At 50.3% G+C, this 13129-nt stretch overlaps 1 pseudogene across 1 annotated transcript; it reads right to left on the reverse strand.

The window, feature by feature from the left end:
• Positions 1-254: 254 nt before the first annotated feature.
• LOC148862435 (heat shock protein 90-6, mitochondrial-like) lies at positions 255-12295 on the reverse strand (annotated as a pseudogene). The gene is made up of 9 exons (XR_016110904.1): positions 12259-12295; positions 2777-3000; positions 2575-2667; positions 2383-2460; positions 1828-2082; positions 1631-1731; positions 1208-1379; positions 882-937; positions 255-721 (listed from the first exon to the last, which is right to left on the reverse strand). The product of XR_016110904.1 is annotated as a heat shock protein 90-6, mitochondrial-like (transcript).
• Between the last annotated feature and the right edge of the window lie 834 nt (positions 12296-13129).

Raw genomic sequence — 13129 nt, forward strand, 5'->3', positions numbered from 1 at the left:
TAATGCATATTTATTAGTTGAGAACCTCCGCCCCTCTACTCCCCACAGCCCATATCCCGGCTGTGTATTGGGAACATTTCTAGACGATGATATTATCAACACTAGTACTTATTATCGGGAGATATTTCCAATACACCGCAGGGATGTGGTGTGGGCGGAGATGAACTTTCATTAGTTAGTAGCGGGGAGGCCCCTGTGGAAGATAAAATGTTTTCTTAAAAAACGTGTATAAATAAGGGTGGGAAAAAATAATAGTTTCAATAAAATCAATAGAAGTCTATATATATTTCCAAGGGTACATATATCAAATTACTTGATTTTGTTTAGTCAAATTGTCAACCAAATATGCAGTATAAATAGTGATTCAAAATAAGAATTATTACCCATGACAGTAAACCCCACATAAGATTTTCCGATGTATGACCGACGGATCCCTACATCTTAACCATTAATTTGTTTGAGATAATATTAACCATTAATTAACATTTCTTCCTGCGAAACTTCCAGATCAAAGAAAAAACAAAGAATAGAAAAAGACTCATCATTAACCCCCCTCTTATTTCTGACCACCAATCTCAACAGGCTCAACCACCTTAGCCTCTACGGTTTCGGAGCTGCCCATCTCCCCACGCTGGCTATCAAGAATTGGCGAAGTCCATTTGCCTGAGGGCCGTCTCATCATCTCATATATCTTTCCACCCAATTGTGCTGGATTTTCAGGCTGCACCAAGATAAAGAACATGAACATTAAACCCCATAAACAATGCAATTAACAAGCCGACTAGTTTATTTAGAAGGGCACTACTTCAGCCATTTGAAAAGTTTAAAGATGAGAAGAGAACTCCACAGTGAAGCCACTAGAAATCAGAGCGGTGTCATACAAAGGATCAATAGCCCTCAATGCATCTCCGTCTTCTGGTCTAGTCTTGTATGCAGCCTGCATGGGAGACAAAAAAATTAGCTTTGTCATATGTCATCCTACATTCGAGTCTTTGATGATTTGGTGCTCCAGATTAATCTCAAAGACCCTCCGACTTTTCATAAATTCCAAGCTAGATGTGTCCCCAACTGTTTGTGCCTTCATTAACCAGCAAAGTTTTTAAATTATAAATAATGAACAAATATGAATTTTGATGAAGATAATAAAGTACATAATGCATAAACTTCTACAACTAAAATTTTCATCTTAAAACAAGATGGTGCTTGCCTTTCCATGTTCGTAGACCAACCAAACTTCCCAGACACAAGAACACATGGTGATGTGCTCAAGCGATTAGAAATCTGGACACTGGCAACTTTGTTGCCCAAGTGCTTCTTGATCCAATCACAAGTTCAGCCAAACTCCTTGGCCTCCTTCTCTTTCTCCTCATTCTTATCACCTGACACATGGTTTCAGATAGAGAGACTTTAGTCATTAATTTACATGAACACTGAGAAGTTGAACCATTTATTCTTGGCCATTAAAAAAATGGGTAGATCAGCTAGCTGGGCTGAACCATGGATTCACAGTACCTTTCAAAAATCAACATGATGGAAGGCACAGAGAGAGAGAGAGAAGCTTGCTCTTGTCCCCCCATCTTGACCCTTTTTTGTGTGTGCCTATGCACATGCATGTGTAGTGGAGACTAACCTAAATCCAAATCTTCCTTGCTGATGTCAACAAAATTTCTATTTGTAAGATTTCAAGTTTTGGATGGCAACTTCATCAATGGGATCAACCAAGAAGAGAACCTACACCAACAGTGTGTGACAATGTTAATGGAACAGTCAAAGAAAAAGATTATGACAAAATCAACTAAATAATATATCATTCAGGCAAAGATATACATCGAAATCCTTCTCAACAAGCCTCTCAAGGAATGGTGTATTCCTTGCACTTGTCAGACTGTCCGATGCAATGTAGTATATATCCTTCTGCTCCGGTTTCATGTTGTCAACATACTCATCTAAGCTGATCATCTCTTCATCACTCTGAGAAGAAAAAAATCAAAGCAATGGAGCAATCCGCTTGATGTTTTCATGATCCTTAATGCAACACAACTTTAAGTTCTTGCCAAAGTTCTCCCATAACTTCTCATAGTCCTAGTGTGACACAATAAACAAATAACTGAGCAAACGATCAACAACTTTATTTTTTTCCCAGTTCCAGGAGTTGGGATATTTCAAAAATAAGGATAAGGATGTACATAGCCCTCATGCAAATAAAATGGTTTTCTGCAAAGCTCTCCCAGAACCTTTCATAGTCCTTTTGTAACATGGCAAAAAAATGATTGATTCCTCCATGAGTTGGAATATCTCTAACAAATGCTTTCAGTTGAACCCTTGCTCATCGCAACAAAATCCAAAAAGACTAAAAGAAATAGAAGAAAAACAGTGGCATACCTCTCTATTCTCGCTCAGATATATGCCCAAGATCATGTCAAAGGCCTTCCAAACCAATCACTTCCTCATAATCCTTACCTATAACCAAGAGATAAAGCTAATTATACTAGGCCATGAATACTCAAATAAACAACAAAACAAGAATAAGAGATGTCTCTAAAAGGTTTGGGGTCATGTGGCAGATTAACTTACTATTCGACTTTCCTGAAGAATCTTACGAGACACATTGAGTGGAAGGTCATTTGAGTCCACGACACCTTTCATGAAACTCAAATACCTTGGAAGCTGATCAATTAGAAACAACAGACAGATGTAAGCAAACTGATTACAGAGAAGGGGAGTATAGTGTGATATTCCCTTGAATTGTGGACCATCATGAAAGACCATGTCCTACCAGTTCTCCATCATAGTTGATGGAGCGCGATCCGGCTGGTCTTAGCTGTCCGCTGCCTTGCTTCTGAATTCGGGATAGCAGGGGACCTGAAACGAAAGAGATGGGAAAGCTCCGGGGGGAACCCGGTGTAGAGGCTCTGAAGCTCAAGTTAGAATCCTTCAAAAGCAAGGTAATACCAGATAGCGCAAAGTTTGCATACCTCCGTTGTCGGGGGGCAGGGGGCTCTTATAGTCACTTCACGTACTCGTCCCGAGGCCCTTGTCAGATCGGGTATGATTACCCTTGCGCTTGTCAACTCGGTCGTCGTCCCTTCTGTTGAGACAGAACCATCACTGCCTAACCGTCTAACTGGAGATGGCGGCGTCAGTGGCGGTGGCAGGTGGCCGTTTAGAGTGCTGCTGCCAAACGTCAGATCCCAAGTCAGTCAGGCATGGCGTCCTCGGGCACGGACTTCCCTGGTGTCAGGCATGGTACGACTTGTTTGGCTTTGGCGCCTAGAAGATGATACGAAGTGCTGAGCGAGGCGGTCTTGGGCTCGGAAGTGTCCCGAACTGTTACAAGGTGGGTCAGTTCGGCGAAGTGTCCCGAGCTGTTACAAGGTGGGTCAGTTCGGCGAAGTGTCCCGAGCTGTTACAAGGTGGGCCAGTTCGGTGAAGTGTCCCGAGCTGTTACAAGGTGGGTCAGTTCGGCGATGTCTATCCCGAGCCGTTACAAGGTGGGTCAGTTCGGCGGTGTGTCCCCTTGTCCCCGCCTAGGCTTGGCCCCTTCTGCCGAGCTGTCGTTTCTGCCACGTGTCACATAATGAAGAGGTCGGGCCAAATCTTCCTTCATCAATTGCCCCTCACTCCTTGCGCCGAGGGTCTTGCCATGGTGCGGGGAGTTTTCGCGAGGTAGCTGGTGGATTTGTCCCGTCCTTCAAACCTTTACTGTACGAGACGCTTTTTCTAGGGTTCTTTCAGTTTCCGAGGAGGCTGGGAACGTGCTTACTCGCGCCGCTGGTGGTTGTGACCGCGCGTTTTAAATTTCAAACCAACTCGCGCCGCTGGGGCGTGACAGCGGGTCATTTCAAAAAGGCACGCCACTGCTGTACGTGCGCCGTCGATTGTTAGGGAGACGTGCGGCGCGTCAGCTTCGAAAAGACGCGTGTCAAAGCGACGTCGGTTTCAAAAAAGACGTGCTGACGTTTCGCTTTTTTCGGAAAGACGTGCGCCAATCACTTCTCGACTTTAAGGGTTGTGCGGTCGGTAAGAACGTGGGCCGTCGGATCGTCTTTTGTCTCCACGGTCGATTCTTGGTTACTGTAGGTATAAATAGTGGGGGACCCCGGTTGGTTTGTCACTTCTGCGGTTTGTCTACTGAGTTCGCGTCCAACCTTTCAGCTCGCGTCCAAATCTTTTCCAGCTCGCGTCAAGGCTGGTTATACAGTCTTCACGGTTCTTTGGCTTGTTCTTCAAACTTTCCGGTGAATACTTTCTTGAATCTATCTTTCCCCCAATGTCTAGCTTTGATAGCTCAGACGATTCTTCGAGTAGAGCCGACGTAGGTTCCACCAACCGAGCCGTGTCCCCAGACTGCCTCAGTGATCCTGAGGTGGAGCTTGAAGACTATGAACTAGTGGGCCGAGTTGCTTCGGGCAGTTTGGCGTCTACCTCCCGCCGAGGTCGGATGCTAGACAGGTTTGGTCCTTCGACCATGACGCCTGAGGGGCTTCAATCCGTAATTCTGTCCTACAATCTTCCTGGGGGGTACACATATTTCATTCCTTCAGGTAGCTTTCCTTGGGAACACGGTCCCGACGAGATCGTGATTTTTCGAGAGCAGCTCGTTGCAGGGTTGCGATTTCCTTTCCATCCCCTTCTCGTCGAAGTCATAAACCACTTCGGTGTCACCATTAGCCAGCTTCATCCGAACTCTATTCGGAACCTGGTGGGGACAATATCCCTTTTTTGCGAGCAGAACTTCCCCTTGGACTTAGAGATATTCTCCTCTATCTTGATGCTCAAGAGACAGGCGGGTCCTCTTCCTTGGGGGAGACGGGCGTATTACCTTACTCCTCGCCAGGGTTTTAAGCTTCTGCACGATCCTCCTAACAAGGTCCCGGCGTGGAAGCGGGACTACTTCGGCATGCGAAGTGCACAAGGATGGCCCTTTCAGACCGGGTGGGGTGAGGCCGCTCTCGACTTGGGCGTAACTCTTGATAAAGAGACGGTGATGGGTCTCCGGCAGTGGGCACGACAAGGCTTAAAGTGCCACCACTACTTAACGGAGGCTAAGCTTTTTGTAGCCGGCCTAAGTTCGGGTAGGTTTCTGGCTATGCGGCTTTTTTTTTTTTTGATGTCGAACTCGTTTCTGTAGGTGTGATGGATGCGGAGAGAACTCGCGGCGGGTGTTTGTTCCAAGGTATGAAGAGGAGGAAGTGGGTCGCCAAGCGAACTCGTAACGAGCTGCCCCTGGATGAGGAGCCCCAAGCCCCAGACCATACGACAGAGGATCTGCCCAGGGAGCCCGAAGTGACTCCACTAGTGCACGAGACTGCCGGGGCGCCTTTCGCTGAGACCACTCATACGGGCGCTCCTGCGTACTCAAGTGCTCCTCACTCCGGGTCTGCTCATACGCGGGCTGGGCCCTCAGGCTCGGGAGCTCAAGGGGAGTTTAGGAGCGTGTTGATGCCGAACTACGCTCTTCAGAAGAGTAGGGACGCTACTTTCCCTGAGGAGGTCGCGGCGTGGACCGATCTTCCCTTGAATCAGGTCGCTTGCCGCGCTGTAACACATGCCATGGTGGTAAGTAAGATTCTGTCTTATTTAATTCCGTTGCTTCTGTTGTCTTTTTGCTCACTTGTTTCTTTTGGTAGGTGAATTCTTCGATTCATGCCTTGGCGGCCCAAGTGGAGAGGAGCTCGCGATAGGCACGAGCTGCTGAGGCTGCTGCTCATGCTGCTGAAGAAGCCTTCCGTGCTGTAGAGGCAAATACCCGGGCTGCTGAGGCGGCTGCTTATGCTGCTGAAAAGGCTGCTCGCGTCGCGATGGTCAGGCAGGCGAGGTTTCAGCGTGACGCCGAGGCCATGGGGGTAGTTGTCAAGCACATGGCGGACTTGAAGTTGGATTTGCAGCATCAAGTCGAGTATCTTCAGAAGGACATTAGGGAGAGAACACAGATTTTTTCCCAAGGCATTGAAGACGCCAAAAAGAAGGCAGTTGAAAACTACATTGCCTCCCCGCGTTTTGACGATCTGATGGAGGACTCTTACAGGAGGGGGTTCAAGTTGAGCCGGTGGATGATCCGGAATACATACCCCGACCTCGATGTAAGTGCCATAACCACTTCGCGCATAACTCAGGAGATGGCCAATGCTGCCGATGGCGAGACGGACTCTGAAGGAGAGGCAGGGCCTTCGGGTGTTGTTGAAGTGCCTTTCGATGGCGAAGAAGTGGCTCCGGGCATGTAAAATTTTTTTTTTTGCCAGTGTACTGTTTCTTGCAATGGAGTCTTTTTCCCCTTGCTCATCTTCCCCGAGCTGTTTCTTTGCCGGGTTTTAAAATTTCCGTGGCTTTTTATGCCGCGAACTGATTTTTGCCGAGCTGATAATGTGCTGAAGTTCCTCGGCTTGCCTTGTGGCACATGGCCTGATTTCGTCCACTACGCTAGGTGGTTTATAGGTAGTATCGCCTCAAGTTCACGATGTTCCACGTTCGGGGTACTCGCTTCAGTGCCGTAGGTGAGGTTGAAGGGAGTTTCTCCCGTGGCTGCTTTTTCGGTCGTTCGGTGAGCCCATAAGACACTTGGTAGCTCTTCGGCCCACAATCCCTTAGCTTGATCCAGACGTGCTTTCAGCCCGTGCAGGATGGCTCTGTTCATTACTCCCGTCTGACCGTTTGCCTGTGGGTGCGCGATTGACGTGAAATTTTGCCGAATCCCCATGTCATGGCACCACTCCTGGAACTTGATATCCTCGAACTGTTTGTTGTTGTCGGAAATTAGAACCCGAGGTAATCCGAACCGACATACTATGTTCTTCCAAAAGAAGTTCTGTATGTTTCGGGCCGTAACAGTTGCTAGAGGTTCGACTTCTATCCACTTCGTAAAATAATCTACCGCAACAACTAAGAATTTTCTTCCGCCTGTTGCTGGTGGGAATGGCCCAAGGAGGTCGATGCCCCATTGTGCAAAGGGCCACGGGCTGGCGAGGTATTTGTGGTCGGAGGCAGGTTGATGGTGGATGTTAGCGTGCTTCTGACACTTGTCGCATTTTCTGACGAGCTCGACAGCTTCTGCCTTCATCGTTGGTCAGTAGTATCCTTGTCGAAGTGCCTTTTGGGTGAGTGCTCTGCCCCCCAAGTGTCCGCCGCACAGGCCTTCATGAGTGTCGCGGAGTACAAACTCGAATTCGGTAGGTCGCAGGCACCACAAATAGGGGAGCATGTACGACCGTCGGTATAACCGTTCGTCTATTATGACATATTTGGCCGCCTGGCGCTGCACCCTCTTGGCGGCATTGTGTTCTACAGGGAGGGTTCCGTCTATCAGGAAGCTCGCGAGTGGATCGATCCAGCTCGACTATGCTTCTAAGATGGGAGCAACCTCCTCTGTCCCCACGAGAATACTAGGCCGAGGTAAGTCCTCTATGTACACAGTTCTCATATTGTTGTGACTCGTGCTGGCTAACCGGGATAGGGCGTCGGCCTCAGTGTTTTCGGACCTCGGGATTTGTCTGATGATGTGTGACCGGAAGTTGAGCATGGCTTCTTTTACTTTGACAAATATGCGATCATGGAGAGATCACGTGCCTCGTATTCGCCGGTAACTTGGTTTACCACGAGCTGAGAATCACTACAAATGACCAAGTGCTTTGCTTTAACCTTTCGCGCTAGGTCCAGCCCGGCGATCAGTGCTTCGTACTCTGCCTCGCTGTTGGATGCCGCGAACTCAAAGCGTAGTGCGTACTCTACTTTTGTGCCGCTCGGGCCGCACAAGACTATTCCAGCTCCGCTGCCCTGCCGGTTTGAGGAACCATCCACGTGAAGGATCCAGGGCTCTTCATCCCAATTCGCTCTTCGCCTGATCAGGAGAGAGGCCACACTGGGTGCTATTTCACGGGGTTCGAACTCTATGGGCTCGACCTGTGGAGTTCCGGGTTCGCCACAAATGGGGACCTCAGGCTCGACCTATGGAGCTTCGTGGCTTAAAGTGCACTCGGCGAGAAAATCTGCCAAAGCTTGGGCCTTGATAGCGGTTCTCGGTTTGTACTGGAGGTCGTACTCGCTGAGTTTGATGGCCCATTTCGTCAGTCGCCTGGAGACTACGGATTCGAGTAAAACTTGTCTAAGAGGTTTGTTAGTTAGGACGATGACGGTGTGAGCCTGGAAGTATGGGCGGAGTTTCCGAGCTGCTATTACTAGGGCGTATACTAGTTTTTCTATCTCCGGGTACCTTGCCTCTGCTCCCTGCAAAATTTTACTAACATAATATATGGGTCGTTGGACCCGGTCTGTTTCCTTTATTAGTACCGAATTGACCGTCTCGTCGCTAGCCGAGAGGTACAGTTGTAAGACCTCGCCCACCTCGGGCCGGGCTAAGGTTGGTATACTAGCGAGGTAACCTTTTAGTTCGTTGAACGCGAACTGGCAGTCTTGGGTCCATTCAAACCCTTTGCCTTTGACTGCCTTGAAGAAGGGTAGGCAGCGGTCTACTGACTTAGATAAGAAGCGGCTTAGAGCGGTTATGCGGCCGTTTAGCCTCTGAACCTCTTTTACTTTCCGAGGTGGTTTCATATCTAGAATGGCTTTTATTTTGTCCGGGTTGGCCTCAATACCACGCCGATTGACAATGTAGCCTAGGAACTTGCCCGAGGTGACGCCGAAGACGCACTTGTTGGGATTCAACTTCATGCTAAAGTGACGCAGGATTTGGAAAACAGAGTCTAAGTCTTGTATCAACTATTGTGAAAACTGAGTTTTGACGACCATGTCGTCTACATAGCATTCTATCTTTGTACCAATCAGGGGCCGAAATAGCTTATTTACAAGTCTTTGGAAAGTTGCCCCGGCGTTTTTTAGTCCAAAGGGCATGACTTTGTAGCAATACAGGCCAAATTCGGCTATGAAACTGGTTTTTTCCTCATCGGATGGGTCCATCCTAACTTGGTTGTAGCCCGAGTAGGCGTCCAGGAAGCTTAGCAACTCGTTTCCCGAGGTCGCGTCCACTAGGCGGTCAATTATGGGGAGGGGGAAGCAGACTTTCGGGCAGGCTCGGTTCAGGTCGGTATAGTCGACGCACATGCGCCACTTGCCGCTTGCCTTTTTTACCAACACCGGGTTGGCCACCCAGCTCGGGTAGTGGACTTCCCTTATGAAGTTTGCTGCGAGGAGCTTCTCAACCTCCTCGTCGACCGCTCTCCAGCGTTCTGGGGCTAAGTTGCGTTTCTTCTGTCTAACGGGTCTAACTACAGGGTCAATATTAAGTTTGTGAGTTATCAGTCCGGGGCTAATGCCGGGCATGTCGGCCGCGGACCAGGCAAAAATATCTAAATTTTGAAGTAAAAAACTCACTAGTTCGGCTCGTAGGGGGTCTTCGATGGAAGCTCCGATGCTTAGTGTGCGAGCTGGGTCCGTAGCTGAAGTCGGGATTGCGACTGTTTCCTCCGTGGGCGAAGCTCGCTCCTCACCTTGCTCCGCCGGTCGCTCCAGCTCGAGGTCGTCGGTCGCCTTGGTTTTTCCCTTTAGGGCGGCAACGTAGCATTTGCGAGACTCGAGCTGGTCGCCCCGCGCTACCCCTATACCGAAGTCCGTAGGGAACTTCATGGCCAAATAGTAGGTGGAGACCGCCGCCCGTAGGACATGCGTGATCGGCCGCCCTATTATGGCATTGTATGGGGAGGGGGTCGCGACAACAGGAAATCATGGTTGAGCTTGACCGCACAAGGCCATGTGCCGACTTCCACAGGGACAGTTATTTTTCCGAGGGGCCTAACTTCCTCTCCGCTGAAACCTACCAGGGGAGTGTTCGTGGGCTTCAGCTCGCTCCTCTTTAACTGCAGCTGGTCAAATGCCGATTTGAAGAGGATGTCCGCTGAGCTGCCCGAATCTACGAGTACGCGCCTGACCTCAAAATCGCTGATCTTTAGCTTAATGACAAGCGCGTCATCATGGGGGTAGTGGACTCCTCGCGCGTCGTCCTCTGTGAAAAAGATTGGCTCTTCGGTCTTTGGTCTCTTTGGATGGTTCCCCGGGCTGCTGCCGAGGTACACCCCGCTACCACCGATCCTCCCACTATTACATGGATGGTTCCCCGAACTGGCCTCTCTTCCGGAGGCTGCTTTTGCAACGGTTCGACAGGTCTGTTGCTAGACTCGGGTGCATCCCTTTCGCGCTCCCCTTGCCGACCTGCTTTATTATTGTTGTGCTGTACAAAGTTTCTCAAGTATCCGCGACGGATGAGTCCCTCTATCTCGTCCCGGAGGTTATTACACTGGTCGGTGCTATGACCATGGTCTCTATGGAAACTACAATACAAATTCTTGTTTCTATCGTTCGGATTTCCCTTCAGGCGAGGTGGCCACTTAACGTACGGAGCGTCTTTGATCGTCATTAAGATCTCTGTCCGCCTCGTGTTCAACGGCGTGTAGTCCGTCTGAACTGATAGGGGGGCCTGGAAGGACTAGTTCGGCTTTGGCTCCCGGGTCGGGTTTTTTCTACTCACCGGGTTGGAGAGCTCGCCTTCTCTCTTTCTTTTCTCGTTCCCGTCTTCGGTTCGTTGGTTGATCTCTTCCTCTGTCCTCATGAACTTATCCGCGAGTTTGAGGAATTCGGCCACGGTCGCGGGCTGATTGGCCACCATGTGCCATTTGAACTCTTTGTGCGTCACCCATCTTTTGGCCGCCGCGAGCTGCACTGCGGGGTCCAACCGCGGTATTTGCAAGCATCCCTCGTTGAACCGCTTGATGTAGCCCCGAATAGATTCTCCTTCTCTTTGGACCACTCCGAAGATGCTTTCCTCTGTTCTGGGGCACCGTTGGCTGGTGACGAAGTGTGTGGTGAAGACTTGAACGAACTGGGCCCAGCACTTTATCGACCCGGGGGCCAGGTTCCTGTACCAAGTGCGGGCTACCCCCCTGAGGGTGGTGGTAAAAGCCACGCACATGCACGATTCGCTAGCCCTGGCGAGGTGCATTTGCGACTGAAAGGCGTCAACGTGGTCGTTGAGGTCGAAGGACCCGTCGTACTTGTCCAGAGGTGGGAGTTTGAAGTCTCTGGGTAAGGGGACCGCCAGGAGTTCCGATGCGAGGGGGGAAGGAACGGAGAGAGCCGAGGTAGCCCCTACCTCGTCTGAGCTCATGGCTTTGCCTCTGAGTTCCGACAAGGCGCGAGTGGTGGTTTGGCGACTTTGTCGGCGCCTTCGCCGTTGAGCGGGCCTTGTGCTGGCGCTGCTGGCCTCTGTGTTACCGAGCTCGATGGGCTCGGAATGCTTGTAGTCCGCCGCCAGGGCGCTGAATCGATTTTCGGTGAGCGGGAGCTCGGGTTTGGAGCGCCGGGGTGCCGACCTCGCGAGCGAGTTTCCCGACCCACCCGCGGGTTGCGAGGCGGGAATGGCATTTTTCTTTCTTCGGCATGGGGACGAGGCCTGGCTGTTGGAGTGGTTTTGGGGCCGGGAGGCCTTCGCCTGGCGAGGGTGCCCATCCTGCGGGGAGGCCTTGATCGGCCTCGGGGCGGGGTGGCGAGGTGGAAGTAGTGGTTGGTTCAGTGGCAGTTGGGGGAACTGCTGTTGATAGTGATACTGGGAGATGTTGTGCAGCACTTGGTGCTGGTGAAGCTAGTGTTGTTGGAACTGTTGCATTTGGGCTTGCATTGCCTGCATGCACTACATCAGGTCATCCAATCAGTCTTGGCTAGCTGCCAGGGGGACGGCAGTTGGTTCAGTGAAAGTTGTCTCAATGGGGAGGGGAAAGGGGACATTTGTGGTAGGAGGGTTTACGGGTGCCACTGCTTGTGGCGTGTTCAGGATGGGGATCCCATCTGCCGAAAGGGGGATGGTGAACTGTCCAACGCACACTACGGGGACCTGAAGTTGCTCCCCGGTGGCGTTTGTCTCCGTGCCGTGTCCGGTGTTGCTGGAGGAGGCCATGAGTGTTGGGTTTTTTGAAGAAGAAGGGTTATCGAAGTTTGGAAGGAGGCTTTTTGAAGCGTTTTCCCACAGACGGCGCCAATTGATGGAGCGCGATCCGGCTGGTCTTAGCTGTCTGCTGCCTTGCTTCTGAATTCGGGGTAGCAGGGGACCTGAAACGAAAGAGATGGAAAAGCTCCGGGGGGAACCCGATGTAGAGGCTCCGAAGCTCAAGTTAGAATTCTTCAAAAGCAAGGTAATACCAGATAGCGCAAAGTTTGCATACCTCCGTTGTCGGGGGGCAGGGGGATCTTATAGTCACTTCGTGTACTCGTCCCGAGGCCCTTGTCAGATCGGGTATGATTACCCTTGCGCTTGTCAACTCGGCCGTCGTCCCTTCTGTTGAGATAGAACCGTCATTGCCTAACTGTCTAACTGGAGATGGCGGCGTCAGTGGCGGTGGCAGGTGGCCGTTTAGAGTGCTGCTGCCAAACGTCAGATCCCAAGTCAGTCAGGCGTGGCGTCCTCAGGCACGAACTTCCCTGGTGTCAGGCATGGTACGACTTGTTTGGCTTTGGCGCCTAGAAGATGATGCGAAGTGCTGAGCGATGCGGTCTTGGGCTCGGAAGTGTCCCGAGCTGTTACAAGGTGGGTCAGTTCGGCGAAGTATCCCGAGCTGTTACAAGGTGGGTGAGTTTGGCGAAGTGTCCCGAGTTGTTACAAGGTGGGTCAGTTCGACGAAGTGTCCCGAGCTGTTACAAGGTGGGTCAGTTCGACGATGTCTATCGCGAGCTGTTACAAAGTGGGTCAGTTCGGCGATGTCTATCCCGAGCCGTTACAAGGTGGGTCAATTCGGCGGTGTGTCCCCTTGTCCCCGCCTAGGCTTGGCCCTTCTGCCGAGCTGTCGTTTCTGCCACGTGTCACATAATGAAGAGGTCGGGCCAAATCTTCCTTCATCAATAGTCATCTGAAATGAACACTCGTTTAACATAGAGCTTTATATTCCTTGTTTTGGGATTAATTATATCATCTCTTCATGTAGGAGCAATAACCGACACATAGAGTATAGACATAAACTCTATTTCACCCTGCAATAGATGAAATTTATAGGCTTAATAAAACACACTAAATAAAAGCACGCATGATGAAATATTTGTGCATGTAGAAAGTAGGTGTGTGCATTAGGTATTCAATTTGAACAAATTACACGGCATCTGAGTTGGGACCAGTCAAACTTTAACAAATGCACAACCT

The sequence above is a fragment of the Nelumbo lutea genome, chromosome 3 (assembly GCF_056320005.1).
Source record: "Nelumbo lutea isolate HS-2025 chromosome 3, American lotus-T2T, whole genome shotgun sequence".
In the NCBI taxonomy this organism is placed as follows: domain Eukaryota; kingdom Viridiplantae; phylum Streptophyta; class Magnoliopsida; order Proteales; family Nelumbonaceae; genus Nelumbo; species Nelumbo lutea.